The sequence below is a fragment of the Stomoxys calcitrans genome, chromosome 5, assembly GCF_963082655.1.
Source record: "Stomoxys calcitrans chromosome 5, idStoCalc2.1, whole genome shotgun sequence".
Classification (NCBI taxonomy): domain Eukaryota; kingdom Metazoa; phylum Arthropoda; class Insecta; order Diptera; family Muscidae; genus Stomoxys; species Stomoxys calcitrans.
The window spans coordinates 123,963,581-123,983,204 of NC_081556.1; the positions used below are offsets into that span (position 1 = coordinate 123,963,581).

The window sequence follows — 19,624 nt, forward strand, 5'->3', positions numbered from 1 at the left end:
TCATTGTAGCAATACAACACAACAACACCAACACTACACGGCGGCAGCTGCACTTTTCTATACTTTTTATGTTCGTTAGGCTCACTTCCAGTTGTCTTCTCGGCTCACCTCCGGCTTGCTGCACAGTCAAAATCCAAAAGAAAGATTTTTCCTTCTTAGGGCAGAGGCATATGCTGTCATTTGGTCCATCATGGCGCTCTTCCCAGCCAGAACTTCCTCTGATGGGCCAAATGACAACACAACACCAACTGTCCTACTGTCAATCAGGCAGGGGTCGTGGCTCATGCCTAAGCAGTTCGCTATTGTCCGCCAGGTGGCGCTTCGAGCGACATTAAGGCGCACGCGACAAACCCAACCATCCTTTGAACATCACTGTCAAAGGACGGGAGGGAAAAACGTGCAAATTCCTAGGATATCTCTGGTTCAATAATCGTATAAATCCGAGCGGCAATTCCTAAAATGTATCTGCACTGCAATCCCTACATTATTCGAGCACTACCTTCTATAGTTCTACCATCAAAAATACAATGTTTGTACGACCTATCGTTCAGCCGACTTATGCCCAAAAGCTTTGGTCTGTGGCTATTTGTGTACGATCCTACTCCGGTTCTCACTGCCTTGACTTATTATGGGATCTTCTATGTAAACCTACTCTGGTTCCCATCATATTTACAATTTTTTCTGCAAAAAAAACATATCTAATAGTGTATACGCCCCTTAAGAACGATAAATTGATAGCAGTTACCAATGACAGCCGTACGTGTCTATTCATTGAAATAGGGTAGGCCTCCCGTATGAGCGGCCGCAACCCCGTAACGGCGTTAAAACAAAAGAATGAACACTGTCATTCCTAATTAAAGTGATAAAAGCAGCAACAAGCGGACCGGCCATGTTGGAGAAAATTCAATGGTAAGTATTTTACAAAAAAAATTAAATAAAATGGTTTGAAAATAGGAAGTGAATCATAAAAAAAAATAATGTATGTGCCGTGCTAACTATTAGTGTTGAGTTCTCTCCGATTTAGCAAAAAGGAACAGATTCAGTGCCAAAAAGTTATGTGTGTGTGTGTGTATATGGCAAAAAAAAATGAATGAAAATAATTGATTGTAAGATCGCCATAAATATGTTCAACACGCCTGTGTCCAACCAAACCAATTTCTAAAAAGGCGTAATAACGTAAATAACAAAATACCTAAATTGTGTGTGAAAATCTGTGCCTTAAAACAATTGTCAAAAAAAAACACAGCCTCCGCCGCATAAATGAGGTCGGCCTGATTCAAATAAACAAAAAAAAAAATCAGTCAGAATACCAAAAAAGATTAATAATTGCAAAGATCCAAAATTCATGTGTGCTTCGAATTAGAAACAAAAAATATATATATACCGATACATATTCCCTGTGAGTGCGTGTATGCGTGTAAAAGTGCCAATTCAAACGTCCATATGTGGTTCTGCAATATGGAAATTGAAAACTGTACCTTTAAGACAGACAAGAACAAAAAAACCCACTAGCCAAAAATATAATGGTTAAAAAAATTGTGCCCTGACATATATATATATATATATGGACACATATGTCCTTTGATGGTGTGCGAAAAAGACGCTACAGATCCAAAAATTAGAAGCCTCATGATGAGAACCAGCTTCCAATTACATGTGTAGGTGGCTGTTACTGTGTGTCAATAAGTGTGCGTAGTGTAATAGTATAAGAACTATCGTGTGAGGTTGCGGTACCTCATTATGAATGGAGGTGGGGGTACTAAACGAACCTAGTGTCAAAAGAGAACAGAAAAAGAAGAAACGCCATTATTCTGAATTTATGTGTGTGGAGAGAATGGTAAAAGCAAATGTAGAATCAAGAGCACAATAAATTGAAAAACTCAAAAATCTTCTTCTTCCTGTGGATCCCAAAAAGATCAAAATAAACGAAAAAAATTAATATGTGAGAAAGAGCTATTGTGAATAGAATAGACTGCAAGTTCGATGAACTTAAAGGTGAAAGTGTTGAAGAAAAATTAAATTGGAAATAGAGAAAAAAAAAAAAATCCTAACAAGACCCAACAAAAATTTAACCCAATTTGTGCCAAAACTAATAAAAACTTTGAAATTTTAAGAAAAGTAAATGAACAAGAAAAATAAAAACCAAAGAAAAGCAAAAATATTGTACTAAATGTTTGTGAAATAAAGTAATTACTCCAACAAATTAATAAAAACAAGTAAAAATGAACCAAAATTTTGCCAAAAACAAAAAAAAAAATGAACATTTATGACGTTTTAGCTATGTACAATTAAATTAAAAACTGAACAAATTTTAACGAAAAGTAAAAATTGAAAAAAAAAATCTTTCAAATTATTTCCTCAAAAGTTAAAAATCCAAACTAGAAACAAAATTGTAAGTGTTTAAAAATTCGTGAAAACAAAAATTTAAAAAAACAAAGGAAAAATATATTGCAAACCGAGTAAAACAACAAAATAAATTATTAAAAATCAAAGAAAATTAATAACAATCAATAAAAACCCGAAAAATAAAAAATTAAAATAAATATACCGATCTCAGTAACCAACTAGATAAAAACGGATTCAAACGCAATTTAATTGTCCAAATCAAACACAACGGAACTACGAAATACAAAAAATACTAAAATTAAAAACTTTACAAAATTTCCAAAAATTCCCTTCGTAAAAAGTATCAACCAAAGTGAATAACCACACCGAAATCGGTTCAGAATTTTAACTCTATTAGCAAAACATACGCCACTTTAAAAGCCTCTTTCTATTTTGCTTGATCTTCTTTTTTTCTTTGCCAAAAATTATCGTTTTTCTTCTATCCTTCCAGATTCCAAGGAAAAACTAGAGGACAACAACAGCTAAACCCAGGGCTTTACCACCAAAGGCTGGAAGACTCCCACTGGAAATCAGGTGATCAAGGTAGGTAATAAATGTATCGTCTAACAAAGTGATAACGTTCTGATTCCCTAGGTACTAACAAAAATCGCCTGCCAGCCCCATCTGACCAATAAGGTAAGTGCTTCCCCTCTCTATCTCCTTTCCATACTGGTTTGTTTGTCTGGCGAATATGGCCGTGCCGCCCTAAATATCGTGTAAAATCCGCCATGATCAGAAAGTTGTCACACCTACTATACCCGCCGCGTGTTTATTACGCGAAATCAATGAGCCATAGAACCAAAAGCATATCCAGAAGAAAAGCGCCAGCCCCTGGGTCTTTGCAATCATAACCTGATTCAACTATCCACCGGTATATATATATCTGGGCCCCAAATCACCTGTGGCAACAACTTCTCCCAGATCGTCTACCAGTTCAAAGTCATTGGCGGTGCTCTTGACCACCAACTTCGGGAATGTGTGCCAGAGTCATCGTCACCGGATACTGTGGTTTCGGCCTATTCACCTGGGTGACTTTGCCTCGTGCCTTTCCTCACACTGGGATTCCAACCGCCATAATCGTCCTCGGGCAGCTCATAGTCCTTACCGTCTTTCTCCCTTACTACGATGTGCAGCCTAATGTCATAGCTTCAGTGGGGCACAGGGGGCAGGCTCTGGAGGTCTATGACAAGTCACAAGTTGGCAGCCCCGAAACGTCCGCCCACGTTGGAATCCCCACTTGAGGAAAGCTTTTGCGGTACTCTGGTTACGAGGCTCTAGCGCTCATCTCCGATGCCTGGTGTAGATGGTTCATCGCCGATCTCTTGGTCTGTAAGTAACATATGGAGGAAAAATGTCACGTTTGGCCTGGGCCCTCTGTATCTGGTGGCAATACCATAAAAATAGAACATAATCAGAATTAGGTAGACCTACATCCCGTTCGTTTGCGCATGAGTAATCCGAAACCCTATGTGAAGCCGTCTGTCTCACCCCAGGCCAAACAAACCATATCCTATTTGCACTATTGTCTCTTATATTTTCAGCATCAGACATTAGACGCTTGTAAGTTCACCTAAAGTAAGGTATGAAATACTTCCTCTCCTACTTCCATTCGCAAACATTAATACCTTATTTCCTCTTCTTAATTACAGGCTATCTTCAAAGGATCCAGACCGCCTCTTCACCCACAAATGCCATAATCTCCTGTCTCGCATCGAAAAAGGATAACTAAGGCAAAAACGGTAAGTGTTTCATCCCTGTATATGGTAGATATAGCGTAGGAAATAGGTTCATATCTTTTCGTCCTGGGAGGGGTTAAGAAAAACTCAAAACAATGACCAAGGGTAATCCCAGCCTATGTTATTGTTGTCGTTGTCGTAGCAGTGTATTGTACCCGGAGGCCTATGTCTGAAGCTGATAAGGTCTTCAATCTTCTGTTAAAGAAAACAGACAAGTCGTTTCACCAATACTATATAAGTATATGGTATCTCCTCTCCATCACCACCGAAAAATCTGGGTTTGGAATCGTCTGACCCAAACCACAGAGAATAGCTGCAGATAATCCGCCAACTAATCGTGATAAAAAGCACTCCTGCACCAATAATCGAACCATGCTCTCCTCTATCACCGCGAAAGAGAAAAGAAAAAAATATTAGCTGGAAATAGTCAGGTTAAGACCCATATCCAAAGATTTCTGGAATTTATGCAAGATCATCAGAATGCCTGGTCTCGTCCCCTAGTAGGTCTCACAGATTAGGTTTACAATTGCGTGATGCTGCCATCTCCTTCTGGTGGTATGATGTTTACATTCTGCAATTTCTCCATCAAATAAAACTAGTCACTCACACCTGCAACAACCGGTGTCAAAAGACAAAGCCGATTTCTATTTGTATATTTTACAAACTTTCTCAAAAACAATTGAGGGTTTCGTAATAATTTGCAAATTGATTTTCTATTTGCGAATGGACAAAAAGAGGAATTGGTAAAAAAAAACGCTGCATTCGAAATGCGATCTTGCATGCGCCTAAACCGTGCCACTTCCACGATATTAGAAAGACTAAGCAGACCGTACCTCTCTATCGTATACGGTCTTTGCCCTTATCATGAGGAATACCAAAACATAGTCGAAACTAGGTTATACTTCTCTTAAACGCCGCCAAACAAAAAAGTCTGGGTTACATATCATGTAACCACAAATTGTGTGAAAAACTGTGGAACTATGAAATCGAGTTTTCCTTTAAGACCTCCTACTGCTTTAAGTCCTTCATGTGGTATACTCCCAAAGGCTTGCCTTTCAAATCCTCTATCTCATAGAGGCAGTTACCAACCGGTTTGACTATCCGGCATTTGTGGAATTTCAGCCCTAATTTCGCATTAAATTGGTTCTTGAAGTCGCTTTGTTGAAAACTTCTTCGGTACACCTCCTGACCGGGTATAAATTTGACGACTCTACTGCGGATGTTGTACCTCTTCTCGTTGCCCAAATATGCCTTATGTAGGTTATCTCTGACGGTCTTCCTTATTAGCTCCAGCCTAACCGACTTCGGAATGACCTCACTTTCGGGATCATTCAACAACTGCAACCTCTTCGCCAGGACGTACACACTGCCATGATTTATCATGTTCATGCCAAACAAGGCAAAATAAGGTGTCACCCCTATTGAAGAGTGCACTGAGGAACGCAACGAGCACTCTATCTCAGACAAATGCTTGTCCCAATCCTGATGGCTTTCCTTCAAGTACGAACGTATAGCCGCCAGGATGGACTGATTCACCCTCTCCGAGGCATTAGCCTGAGGAGAGTGCGTAGCCGTTCTTAGGTGGCTGATCCCGAAGTTCTTCATCAACTCCTGGAACTCTTTGGCGGCAAACTGTTGCCCATTGTCTGACACAACGGTCTCGGGCGTACCAAATTTGTGAAAGACTTCAGAAATCAAAAATTTTATAACATTTTTGGCACTGGCCTTGGCCATCGCCTTCAAAAGTACAAACTTGCTTAGATGGTCTAGAACGATAAAGATGAAAGCATTCCCATTCCTAGATCGAGGGTATGGGCCTAGGAAATCTATATAGATTCTCTGGAATGGTCTTTCTGTCAGGCTCTCCCTTCCCATTGGAGGACGAAGGGTAGTATTGGCTGGTTTCGTGGACTTACACACTTCGCAGCTCTGCACAAATTCCCTAACCTGAGTGGTCATGTTCGGCCAATAGCAATATTCCCTCACTCTTCTCAGGGTTTTGTGAAAACCGCCATGTGAAGCTTGCGGTGGACAGTGAGATCTCCTAATTATGTCCGCCGTCAACTCTTGGGGAACCCATAGCTTCCAGGAAAAGTCCTCGTTGATGGGTATGCCATCATAATGTCGGGTCCTCTTGTAAACATACCCGTCCACAACCTTCACATCTGGCAAATTCTCCGCATTAGCCGAAATAATTGTGATAAGCTCGATATAATCACCTGACCTAAAGGCGTCCGAGTCTAAATCAATTAAAGCCTCCAAGTCCGTGGACAATTCCTCCATATTATACCTGGACAACGTGTCTGGTACGACGTTCTTCGACCCCTGCCTATGCTCCACCTCAAAAGAAAAGGACTGGAGATGTAAACTCCACCTAGCCAAACGTCCGGTCAGGTCCCTGTGCGACATCAGCCACTTCAAGCTGGCATGGTCCGTGATAATGGTGAACGGCATCAGTTCAATATAGGGGCGAAACTTCTTCACCGCCATTACCACGGCCAAGCATTCCCTTTCCGTCACGGAATAATTCTTTTGGGCTGATGTCAGCTTCTGGGAAAAATAAGCTATGGGATGCTCTCCGCCTTCTTCATCCTTTTGGAAAAGGACCGCTCCAATTCCAAGGTCTGAGGCATCACACTGCACATAGAAGTGTCTATCGAAATCAGGATGTGTCAAGATAGGGCTGGTAACCAAGGCATTCTTCAGGTTGTCGAAAGCCACTTTCGCCTCATTAGTGAAAACAAACTGCCTGCCCTTCTTTAGGGTCTCAAAAATAGGAGCGGCGATGGTAGCATAATTTGGTATAAACCTCCTATACCACCCAGTTGCGCCCGTAAAACTACGCACCTGCTTGGCCGTCTTCGGGTAACAGAACCGGGTTATAGTATCCACTTTGCTCGGATCCGGTTTGAGCTCTCCTCCACCAACAATGTAGCCTAAATAACGAAGCTCTTTGAAGCAGAATTTGGACTTGGCTACATTGATAGTCAACCCAGCTTCGTCCAACAATTCCGCCACACGTTCCAGCAGTACCAGGTGGGTGTCGAAGTCTGGCGATACTATCAGCAGATCATCCAAGTAGACAAAGACACGGTCACGTATCGCTGAGGGGATCACCTTGTCCATTAAACGGCACAACCTTTGAGCCGCATTACACAGCCCGAAAGGCATGACCGTAAAATGGTAAAGTGGTCTCCCCGGCACTGTAAACGCTGTCTTCTCTCTACTTGCATGATCTAAAGGTATCTGCCAGAATGCGTCCTTCAGGTCGACACTCGAAATGAAGTATGTATCACCCAGTCGACTAAGCAAACCTTCGATGTGCGGGAGCGGATAGGCATCTTTGACTGTCAGCGCATTGAGCTTCCGCGCGTCTAGACACAGCCGGTTCTTCTCGCCCTTGCGAACAAGAGTTACCGGGTGGCTCCAAGCGCTCTCGCTAGGCTCAATAACTCCCATGCCCAACATTCTATCCAGCTCCGCGTACATCAACTTTTGCACTGCTGGTGAGACTGGGTAATGTTTACTTTTCACTGGTACTGCGTCGCCGGTATCGATGGAATGGACTTCAGACTTAGTCTGTCCCAAGCCTTTTTTTGTATAGCAAGGGAATTTTGCCACTATCATCTCCAAACGTTGCCGTTGTAGACCAGATAGGCTATGAGCAGTTCTGTCATCACTAGCCCCATCATCGGCTTCATCACACAAGCTAACATTATTGGTGGTGAGGCTTTCCACCGATGCAAACAAGCCGAAGGCCTTCATAAAGTCTACTCCGAGGAATAGCTTCTTCTTTAAAGTGGGTACTAGGTAGAAGGTCACTTCCCGGGTTCTGTTATTGAAGGCAATTGGAACCTTGAATTTGCCAACCATTTTGTGCGGGGTCGCATCAGCGGTGCTAATGAGAGAATAGAAATTCTGGACTTTAATGCCAACTCTCTTCGTAAATTCGATGCAATCCTCACCTAGACAGCACACCGTGGCTCCACTGTCGAGCAAACCTTCTATGTCAGCGCCCTGGATTTGAATCTTCGTATAGAGCCTCGCATCATCACCTTCATATAAAGACGCGGAAGCAATCGCATGGCGAATCTGCTTCCTGCGCTTGTAACGCTCTCGCGCTCTCTTCACCTTCGTAGAAACCTGACCAAAAATCCTAACTCTCGCCTCCTCGTACTCCTTCTTACGCACATGTAATGGCTTTATCTCCCTAATACGACCCTCAGGATTAGAAGGTTTCGGCGACGGATTGGTCAGAATCTTGACAGGTGTGGAATTCGAAATATTGGTCATCTGCTTGGAATCCTCTACTGCTGTGGGGTCTCCGTTTGTGTCGAACGCGCCTCCGCAGTACGAGACGCGCTCCGTGTCAAGTTTCCCTGACACTTCGGACACTTGGGCGTTACGACTCCCTCTTTACCACATCGAAAACAGAAAACTCGACCTATGGGAACAGGACACTCTATGTAGCTGTGACCCGACTTCCGACAATTCCAGCAGGTGTACTTGGTAGTGTCTTTCAAGGCGTCCACCTCTAGGTCCACCGCTTCATGCACCGTCTCCATATCTGCTTCTTCAAGGTAGAGCTCATGTACTCTTGGAGCTTGGAATGGTCTTTGTTGGTAGGCTTGCCGCTGGTTAGCCAACATGCTTTCTGCACGCTTTACTTCCTGTCTGAAGTGGTTCAAGCCCTGGAGTTTTATGGGAAAAATCAGAGCTGCCAAGTTAGATTTCAAATTGCCCTTCATTATCTCCACTAGGTCACGTTCCGAATACGGAAACCTCTGCTGATTCCTAAGTTTCAACACAGCATTGAAGAAATCTTCAAAAGACTCATGTGGTTGTTGACGACGGTCCATAATTCTCTTCTGAATCTGAAATTCGCTCTCGAATCGTCTAAATTGGCACAAAAAGGCATTTTTCAGATCATCCCAGCTTTGGAAAGGCGCAATTCTTCGCTGCTGCCAGTACCAATCTAAAGCGGGTCCATCTAGCAGTTGTGGAAAATTTTTAATCAATGCTTCGAAAGGATATGCATAATCTTGCCTCATTGATTCTACTCGGAACACGAAGTCTTCGGCATCCATCGTCTTGTCGCTGCCGTCAAACTTTATTCCCCATTTCTGCAGATCCAGTCTTGGACCTTGGGATGACATCTGGTAATAAGGCGTATTTAGTGAAGACTGCCAAAAGCCTTCTGGTGGTTGCGTTACATAGCGATTGAAGCGCTCATGTGTATAAGCATTGTTGTTGGGTGGTGGCCTATTTGCTGTTCCTGGCCCCGTCAAAGGTGGCGGATTGCGGAAACCTGGCCATTGGCCGGACTCCCTAGCTTGGTCAAATCTTGGTGGTGGCGGCATACCTTGGTGCTCTGCTCTGGAGTGAGCATCTAGTCCAGGCATACTCGGAGGAGGCTGAAGTGCAGCTATGGGTGGAATACTGTGCCTTACATTATCAATTCGCTGGTTTAATGCACTCCCCAATTGCCTAATTTCCTCCACGCTCCTCATTAATTGCGCTTGAGCTAAGCCAACGGATGCGACCATTTCGTGTATGCCATCAACATATCCTGATTCCGTCCGGAACTCCATGTTCTCTCTTCGGAAGTCTCTGCGTATGTCTTGCGCTGTCTGGCTAGCGAAGGCGGGTGAAATCACTGTATTGTTTAGAACATCAGAATTAAATGATACGTCACTTGAAACATGTGGTGCTACAGACGATGTTGTCGTGGTGGTTAGAGCGGCGCTGCTATGGATCGCGGTCGAAGTGGTCACAGCGGTGTTTTCTGCCATCGGACGAGTGTCTGCTCCCGATGCGGAAACTGGAATGTCGTTCTCCATTTCGGACTGTTGCCTACTTCCTTGCCTGGTTAATACCATTGCCTATATAAGCAGCAAATTGCCAATAAACGAAAGCGTAAATTAACACACACAACACTCACCATAAAATATGTCGCACACAATGTGACAACAAGGTATATATATAAAGCGTATAGAATTCAATATAAAACAAAAAAAAATAAAAAAAATAAAAATTCAAAAAAACAAATCTAAATAAAATGGTAAATAAATTCAAGCGTGTGTAAATGAATAAATTCAGACCCAATTGTAATAAACCAGTCACCTAACTCTCTCCCTGAGAAACAGACGGTAAACTAAATTCAAAATCCAGGTCCCAAACTATTCACCTAATCCTAGAAGTAATTACGCTAAAATCGAACTTAATCGTATCGTATAAAGCGTGATATAAGAACGTCCTTGAAATGTGTAACTATTTAGAGATAGGGTTTTCAGGGGACGATAAGATGAAGAGAAGATATTGCCATAAAACTAACTATGTTAGCCCTATTGAACGTATTTTCGCTTCCTTACAGGTTTGTGGGTGCTTCGTGTGAAATCTAAACTAATGGAAAGGAATATCTCACGCAGACCCTGACCGAAGAGATGACTGTGGACACTAGCCGGGGTCTGGGACCGGTGACTAGGGTCACCCACAACCCCCTCAGTCGCACCTAGGTAAGATATTCTTGGTCTATTGCTAACTAATCTGATGGATGGTTTTGCTAACTAACCCTAAATCTAAGCTATTAGTTACATAGTATGCTACTAACTAAACTAAGATCATAAATTAGGGCAGACTAACAAAAGGAATGTTAGCTAGGAGTCTCCCGCTCAAATACCAAGAAAGTTGACGGCTACGCGGACCAATTCCTTGGAACCTTTGCCGGGACCGAAAACTCCTGATGCTTCGCCTGGAATTCTCCTAGCAAACCCTCTCTATTTCATCTAACATAAACTATTGTAACAAACATTAATTCTAAACTAACCTATGGCTATCAATCCTAATCTATAGATTCTTGACTGAGTCCCAGATTAGTCCCGAATCTGTTTGCCTTCTCGGGGCACAATCCAGATCTTTGGCAAACGTAGAGGACTCTTAAACGTAACCCTACGTGACCTAAAACTAAATCGTACTGCTAAAGTAAATGCTATGTTTCTTTTTCGGGCCCCACGTTGGGCGCCATTTTGTCCTGTCCTGGTCCAATAAATGCAAGATTTTCCTGACCGCTTGTCGCTGTGCTGGCATGGTGGCGTATGCGCGGCTAGTGCCCGCCGGATGGGGTGGTTCTTTGCGCAAGCGTGTCACATGAGCAGGAACAAAAAAGTTTTACATGCCAGGCTTACTATGTAAAAGAAAAGGGATGTTTGGCCCGAAAAAGAAACTACTAACCTAAGATGTCTAAATAAAAATGAGGAAGCACCACACCTACCTTTTGGAAGCCTTCTCGCCTGGTGTTCTGGCGAGGATAATGCCCTCCCTCTGGAGTCGGAGCTCCACCATAGCAACTTTCAAGTCAGTTGCCCCGTACCTACCTCTTCACCTTATCACCCCCTTCCCATCTCCCTCTTCTCAAGATCTACATGATTTCAATAAAATTCATCGTCTTTTCGTAAACGTTACAAACATTTCAGGTAGTTCCTTTATTTATAAAAGATGGTTAATTTATGATGACCACATGAAAAATTCAGAAAAACAAGAGGCATCATCCAAAAATCATAATAAAAAAGGAAACTCGAAACATTAGGTGGGTATGGCTAGCTTCAAACAGATCTAATGGCATCCCATCTCTTCTTTCGGGGCTCCTGCCGCTGAGTAAGTTAGGCCGTGCCCACAATGGCAGCTTACTCCGTCTGTCCGTCTATGTCCGTCCGAATATTGTAAAGTTCAAGGTAAGTAAAAGGGGTATTATAAAAAAATAAAAGGGGTATTTGGAATTAGTTTTCTTATTTCATATCTGATTTTTTTTTCTTTTCTTCTTTTAGGCCTTTACCACGCCCGAAAGGACGGCATCTTCAAAGTACTAGCTTGGAACAAAGATCCCTATGGAGACTTCCTACCTGCCTAGAGAGAGCTCTATCTATTGGGGAAGGGTAAATACCATATAATACTGTGGATGGTATAACAAAAAAAAAATAAGTATCCTAGATGAAAAAAAAAATGCCTTCCTTTTCAAAAACTAATTTCTTTTTTTTCTCTTTTTATTTTTAGATAATCTGTACGTCCGTCCGTCCGAATGTTTAGTGTTAAGTATAACGAGTTAAGGGTCTATGTAAGCCGTCACCTGGAGCACTGCGGTCTGCGAGCGCTTTTGAAGGAGGTCCCACGCTGGTGCAGAGGAGATGAGCCGTTGGCGAGCAGCGTTTTTTTTTATTTACTTTTAATTCAAAATTTTAGTTTAAGCTTTAGTTATTTATTCAGTCTTTTTTTTCCTTTTTTTTGTTAAGTTTATAATTAAGTTTCTTTCTTTAGTTTGAAATTTATTTTCCAATAAGTGTTTTTAATTCAGTTCCTTTTTTTTCACTCTTTAGAGTTAGGTATTAATGTAGTTTTAAGAATAGTTTTTATGGTAATTTTAAGGTTATTTGGTAATTCAGTTTGTAAGATGCTTTTTTTTTTTTAGCTGTTGCAATTTCTTTTTTCTTCAGTAATAAAGGATTCGAAATTTTCTAAATTGGTTTTCCTCTTTGTTTTTTTTTTTATTATTTTTTTTTGTTTCTCCTTTTTTTTTGGAATTCAGTTAATTTTTCTTGTTTGTAATTTAAAATAAAAGTGCCCTTTTCAATTTTGGGCTTCTAGAGGTTTTATCCCACTATGGTATTTTTCTTATGGGTTATCATGCACTTGCTATGCAGTCATTGTAGCAATACAACACAACAACACCAACACTACACGGCGGCAGCTGCACTTTTCTATACTTTTTATGTTCGTTAGGCTCACTTCCAGTTGTCTTCTCGGCTCACCTCCGGCTTGCTGCACAGTCAAAATCCAAAAGAAAGATTTTTCCTTCTTAGGGCAGAGGCATATGCTGTCATTTGGTCCATCATGGCGCTCTTCCCAGCCAGAACTTCCTCTGATGGGCCAAATGACAACACAACACCAACTGTCCTACTGTCAATCAGGCAGGGGTCGTGGCTCATGCCTAAGCAGTTCGCTATTGTCCGCCAGGTGGCGCTTCGAGCGACATTAAGGCGCACGCGACAGATATGTCAAATGGTTTCTTTGACCCATTTGACCCATTATGACAATATGGGACTCAAATTAAAGGTGTTTAAGAGTAGTAAACGAATTTGATATCCAATTTTGGAGCCAAGTGTATTGGGGTACGCAATAAAGCACCCCCTAAACAGAACTTCATTTCCGTTGGGAATAAAGAACGAATTTGATATGTTTTTTTCAGTACAAATACCCCCCGCCCAGCCCCAAAACACTCTCCAAACGATTCATTTTTACCGGCCATGGCAATATGGGGCTCAAATTAAAGTGATTTAAAAGTGCAGCACGAATTTTATATCCATATTTGAGTCGAAATGTCTGAGGTGCCATCCTTCTCCTAATGAGAACATTACCACCAGGAAACGAGAAGGGGCAAATTCTCACACATCAATGAGTGCTTTCCGATTCAAGTATAAAATCAATGATAAGGGATTTTTTTTATAGCCGAGTCCGAACGGCGTCCCGCAGTGCGACACCTCTTTGGGGAAAAGTTTTTAAATGACCATGCATGACATTGTACCTCGCAAATGTCGCCAACATTAAGAGGGGATAAACAGCGCTTTGTCCGATGTTCTCGCCAGGATTCGAACGAGTTCAGCGTCATAGGCTACAATGACACGAATTCGATATCCGCATTCAGGGCGAAGTTTCCCCACCCTAAAAAGATATTAGAGAGTAAAAGAAGGCGCAGCGGAGCTGGCCGGGTTCGGCTAGTAGCCTATATAATATAATGAGCCTATTTAGCATTTTTCATCCTATTTATTTCGATGAAATTTGGCACAGCGAGTTCTGGTACCTCTCCAAACCTTTTTGTTGAATATCGTCCAGATCGGATTATATTTGGATATAGCTGCCATATACCCCGATCTCCTAATATAGAGCATTGAACTCATAAAAGAGGCATTTGAAACAGTGCGTTTTAATAGACCTCTACACCTGTTTGCTGAATATCGTCCAGATCGGACCATATTTCGATATAGCTGCCATATCTTCCGATATGGTGTATTGAGCCAGTAAAAGGAGCATATATATTTAGAATACGAAATCATCAAAAATTGTTTGGAAAATGTTTTACCCAAGATATGTGCAAAATTATAAATACTTGAAAATGGTATTTATTGGGTATTTACCCAATAAATACCCAAGCGTTGGGTATTTACCTCATCTTTAAGCTAGACCCATTCATAAGTATACCGATTGACTTAGAATCACTTTCTGATTCGATTTACCTATGTCGGTCTGTCTGTCTGTCCATGTTAATTTGTGCACAAAGTACAGGTCGTAATTTTCATTGGGTCATCTTTAAATTTGGCACAGCCATTTTGTTTAGTCAAGAGACGAAGATTATTGAAAATGGAAAAAATCGGTTCAGATTTGGATATAGCTTCCATATGTATGTTCGTCCGATTTGGACTAATATTGTATTAATGTGGTTATTTGTTAACCGATTGTATCGAAATTTGGCAGGAATGATTTTATCTTGACTCACGACATTACTGCTGTATATTTCATAGAAATCGGTTCATATTTAGATATAGCTCTCATATATATGGTCGTCCGATTTTGCGAAATATTGCAATAAAGTGCTTATTTGTTAACCGATTCTCTCGAAATTTGGCAGGTAGGATTTTCTTATGACTCTTAGTATTAATGGCGAATTTCATAGAATCGTCCCTGATTTGCAATAATGTTGTCATTTGTCAGCCACATATTTGCTCGAAATTTGATATGGATTGTTTAATAACCCATATGAAAACATCCGCCGAGGTCCAAAAGTGGTTCAGAATAATATATAGCTCCCACTTTGTACTTATTGAGTTGGTGTAGGTTATTATAAGGTCGGCACCGCCCAACTTTTGCCTTGTCAATGCATTACAACACCTTATTAACCCATTAACATCTGACATCGATTCTACTGTCCGATTTTTATGAAATTTCATATCTTTATTTTGTAGAGCATTTATATTGACGTATTACCCTTTTTTATAAATTAATTTTTAATTATTTTTTTTAATTCCTTAACCACTGTTTTTATAACGTTGACATAAGTTCGCACCTGCTTTCAAAAGTAGTAGGCTTATCGCCATAAATGTATGGGGGTATACTAATTTCTTCATTCCATTTGCAACACATCAAAATATTGATCTGAGACCAAACTAAGTACATTTATTCTTGATCGTCTTGACATTCTTAGTCGCTTTAGCCTTGACCGTCTGTCCTGCCGTCTGTCTGTCGAAAGCATGCTAACTTTCGAAGTTAGCCGTAAAGCTAGGTGCTTAAAATTTTGTACAAATACCTCTTATTAGTGCAGGTCAGATGGGATTTTAAATGGGTCAAATTGGTCCATGCTTTGGTATAGCTGCCATATAAACCGATATCGGATCTTGACTTCTTGAGCCTCTATGGGGCGCAAATCTTATCCGATTTGATTGAACTTTTGCACCAAGTGCCTTATTTTGCCTTCCAACAACTGTGCTAAGTACGGTCCAAATCGGTTCATAACCTGATATAGCTCCCATACAAACCGATTTGGGATCTTGACTTATTGAGCCACTGGAGGGCGCAATTATAATCCGATTTGGCGGAACTTTTGCAACAAGAGTTTTGGTTTGACCATCAACAACAGCGCCAAGTATGGTCTAAATCGTTGCATAACCTGATATAGCTCCTACATAAACCGGTTTCGGATATTGACTTCTTGAGCCTCTAGAGGGCGCAGTTATTATCCGATTTGGCTGAAATCTTCCGACAACTGTACTAAGTATCGTCCAAATCGGTTCATAACCTGATATAGCTCCCAACTTAAACCGATCTCGGATCTTGACTTTTTGACCCGCTAGAGGGCGCAATTATTAACCGATTTGGCTAAAATTTTGTATGAAGTCTTTTGTTTTGACTTTCAACAACTGAGCCAAGTATGGTAAAAATCGGTTCACAACCTGATATAGTTCCAATATAAACCGATTTCCCGAGTATGCTTCTTGAGCCTATAGAGGGCGCAATTCAGAACCGATTTGGCTGAAAGTTTGTACAACGACTTCTCCTATGACCTTCAACATGCGTGTCAAATATGGTCTGAATCGGTCTATAATCTGATATAGCTCTTATATAAACCAATCTCCAGATATTATTTCTTGAGATTTAAAGATTTGGCTGACATTTTGTACAATGACTTCTACTATGGTCCCCAACATCCCATGACTTCTATTATGACTCCAATCGGTAATATTTTGGTATAGGTCAAATAGCATTACAATTCTTATCAATTATCCTTTGTTCGCCTACAAGAGATATCGGCCAAAGAACTTGACAAATGCGATCCATGGTGGAGGGTATATAAGATTCAGCCCGGCCGAACTTAGCACGTTTTTACTTTTTTGTACTTATACTTATTTTTTTTGTTTATTTAAGACAATTAACTTTTTAGATAAAAAAAAACATATTAGTCTTTTTTGTTCTATTTATTGTTAGGTATATCTTCAATAAAATCTCCATTAGAATAATCACAGCACTTATTACACTTCGTCCTGGCACTGAGAAAAAGGCGACTTAATGTCTGGCTATGCAATAAGAAACCTCATTTCTTAGAAGAAAATAAAGAGACGCTGACAAAGACATCACAACATCTCTGAAGGGTCTTGGTGTTATTAATTAACCAATTAATATAAGGACCGACCCTAGACTAAAAGAGTAGGGAACACAGACTGGCCAAAGAAGCCACAAAAAACCAGACATAATGTCTGGGCACGTTTGCCTGCCATTTCGTTAGTGAGTGTGAGTTTGTTAATATTTCCCCTTTCTTATTGTTGTTGTTGTTTTCTAAAGACCACATGTTGTGGCTTCCTAGGGCGAAGGACACTCTACCCATTGTGATTATTAATTGCCATGACACTTAACACTTTGGTCTACCTCTTTGGTGTTATTACTACTTCAGTTTTTGTGGTTAGAGAAGACCTTCCTAGAACTCAGAGACTGAGCATTAAGTGTGATGTTGTTGATAGGTCTATTTTCCAGGACTCCATAAAAAATTATGAAAAATCATAATATTTCATTGAAAGTGTGGCTGTGGTGATCAAAACAACTTCTCAAATGACAGAGGCTTTGGTACGAAAAATGGAACTAACAGTAACATAGTATGTACGATTTAGGGCAAGTCTCTACCAAATGAAGTAACAATGCCCTATTCGGACTTTGCAATTTTATATTCGGCAATGCGTAATTCGTAGGAGAGAGAGAGAGTGAAAAAATATAGGCAAGAAAAATTTCTCTTACCCACAAACTAGGAATTGTCTCATCTTAAATTTGCTGGTGTAAATAGGGACAAATAAAAATATCTTAAGTCTAGTATAGCAATAAGTCCATTTGCACGAAAATTGTCTATAAATTGATTGCGAAATATGTCACATATTATTGGGCGACATCACACAAACAAAAGTCATACAACGACACATAACAAAACAGAAACAGAGTTGTTTGTGATCCAGTTCATGGGTAATTAATTAGGTTAGGTTAGGGAGGCCACCGTACCGCAGACATTTGCATATTCGCCTTTGGCGCTGAACGCCTGAATTCGAATCCTGGCAAGAAGTTTGCCCCTGTTTTTTATGGAATATTCATAGGCTTATTTGCAATTTGCAGGTTAGGTTAAAAAGAGGTTGCGTATATTAATCCGACCCGTGTCACTATACACATACAACTAAGTTAGTAATCGGCTAATTGTGGCCTCTTAATACTAAAAAGTAACCTAGAAGAAGAAATCTAAGTCAGGAATACCGTACTACTTACAAAATCCCTATTGTTTTCTCACCACTCTCCTAAGTTGGTTCATGTCTGGTATTGTGTCACCTAAGTGCCAGTATCTGTTAGACGCGAAAGCCGGGCAACGACATAGGATATGTTCCAACGACTAGTCATCTTTCCCACATGCTCTACACATGGTATCACTTGCCGTACAGATTTTGCATAAGTGAGCTCGTAGTCCTATGTGTCCCGTTAGGATACCGAAAGGCACACTGACCATCTTCTTACTTCCTTTTAGTAATAGCCTCGTCTCCTCACGATCCAAATCTTCCCATAGGATATTCGTCGTTCTACCAACTGTTTCGCTGTTCTGCAGTGTTCCATGTGCATTCGTCGCCCACGCCCTTAATTCGGAACGTGTGGAGTCGAAAGGTTCGGGTTAACCAAGTTTATTGGCAAATCGTCTGCTCTTTCATTCCCCCTTACTCTGCTTTGGCCCGTCAGCCAAACAATGCGGATCGTGCCATCCTCACAGAAGGCTTTAATCTCCTTCTTACACTCTAAGGCTGTTAGTGATTTATCGCCCTGGTTGTTATTGCCCTTATGGCCTGTTTACTGTCCGTAAAGATGTTTACACTTGACGTCCTCGCGTTAGCACCACACCACTTCACGCATTCCGTGATCGCCCGGATCTCCGCCTGCTGGATCGTTTTATGGTCAGACAGTCTAAAACAGATCTCAGTCCCTGGGTTCTCAATGTAGACCCCCAGGCCCACTCTGTTCTCTAGCTTCGATCCATCCGTGTAACGTGATCTTCCATATGGCAATACTAGGGTTTCGTCAATCCAAGATTATGCCGCTGGCAGCAGTGTCTCGCACTCGACTTCAAGGTTCATCACAGGCATCCGATCGGAAACCTCTTCCCTTCCTTGGAGGTTTCCTATCGTCGCCTCGATTGTACCGCGATGGCATGAACTGCGGATCGTGCCATCATCACAGAAGGCTTTAGTCTCCTTCTTACACTCTAAGACTGTTAGTGATTTATCGTCCTGGTTGTTATTGCCCTTAAGGCCAGTTTACTGTCCGTAAAGATATTTACATTCGACGTCCTCGCGTTAGCACCGCACCACCTCACGCATTCCGTGATCGCCCGGATCTCCGCCTGCTGGATCCTTTTATAGTCAGGCAGTCTAAAACAGATCTCAGTCACTGGGTTCTCAATGTAGACCCCCAAGCCCACTATGTTCTCTAGCTTCGATCCATCCGTGTAACATGATCTTCCATATGGCAATACTAGGGTTTCGTCAATCCAAGATTATGCCGCTGGCAGCAGTGTCTCGCACTCGACTTCAAGGTTCATCACAGGCATCCGATCGGAAACCTCTTCCCTTCCTTGGAGGTTTCCTATCGTCGCCTCGATTGTACCGCGATGGCATGAACTGCGGATCGTGCCATCATCACAGAAGGCTTTAGTCTCCTTCTTACACTCTAAGACTGTTAGTGATTTATCGTCCTGGTTGTTATTGCCCTTAAGGCCAGTTTACTGTCCGTAAAGATATTTACATTCGACGTCCTCGCGGTAGCACCGCACCACCTCACGCATTCCGTGATCGCCCGGATCTCCACCTGCTGGATCGTTTTATGTTCAGGCAGTCTAATACAGATCTTAGTCCCTGGGTTCTCAAAGTAGACCCCAGGCCAACTCTGTT

At 41.5% G+C, this 19,624-nt stretch overlaps 1 protein-coding gene and 1 long non-coding RNA gene across 3 annotated transcripts in view; both read left to right on the top strand.

Annotated features, from left to right (window-relative positions):
* LOC106091694 (sodium-independent sulfate anion transporter) overlaps positions 1-19,624 on the top strand; it is an 80,320-nt gene that overhangs the window by 38,367 nt on the left and 22,329 nt on the right. The gene's annotated exons all lie outside the window — the stretch shown is intronic.
* LOC131998167 (uncharacterized) lies at positions 812-12,413 on the top strand. Of its 2 annotated transcripts, XR_009398625.1 has the most exons (8): positions 812-909; positions 2,837-2,928; positions 2,980-3,021; positions 3,927-3,965; positions 4,035-4,124; positions 10,495-10,636; positions 11,945-12,052; positions 12,171-12,413. It is a non-coding gene; the product is annotated as an uncharacterized LOC131998167 (long non-coding RNA). The 2 variants fall into 2 exon arrangements; XR_009398624.1 differs by having other exon boundaries at positions 11,945-12,413.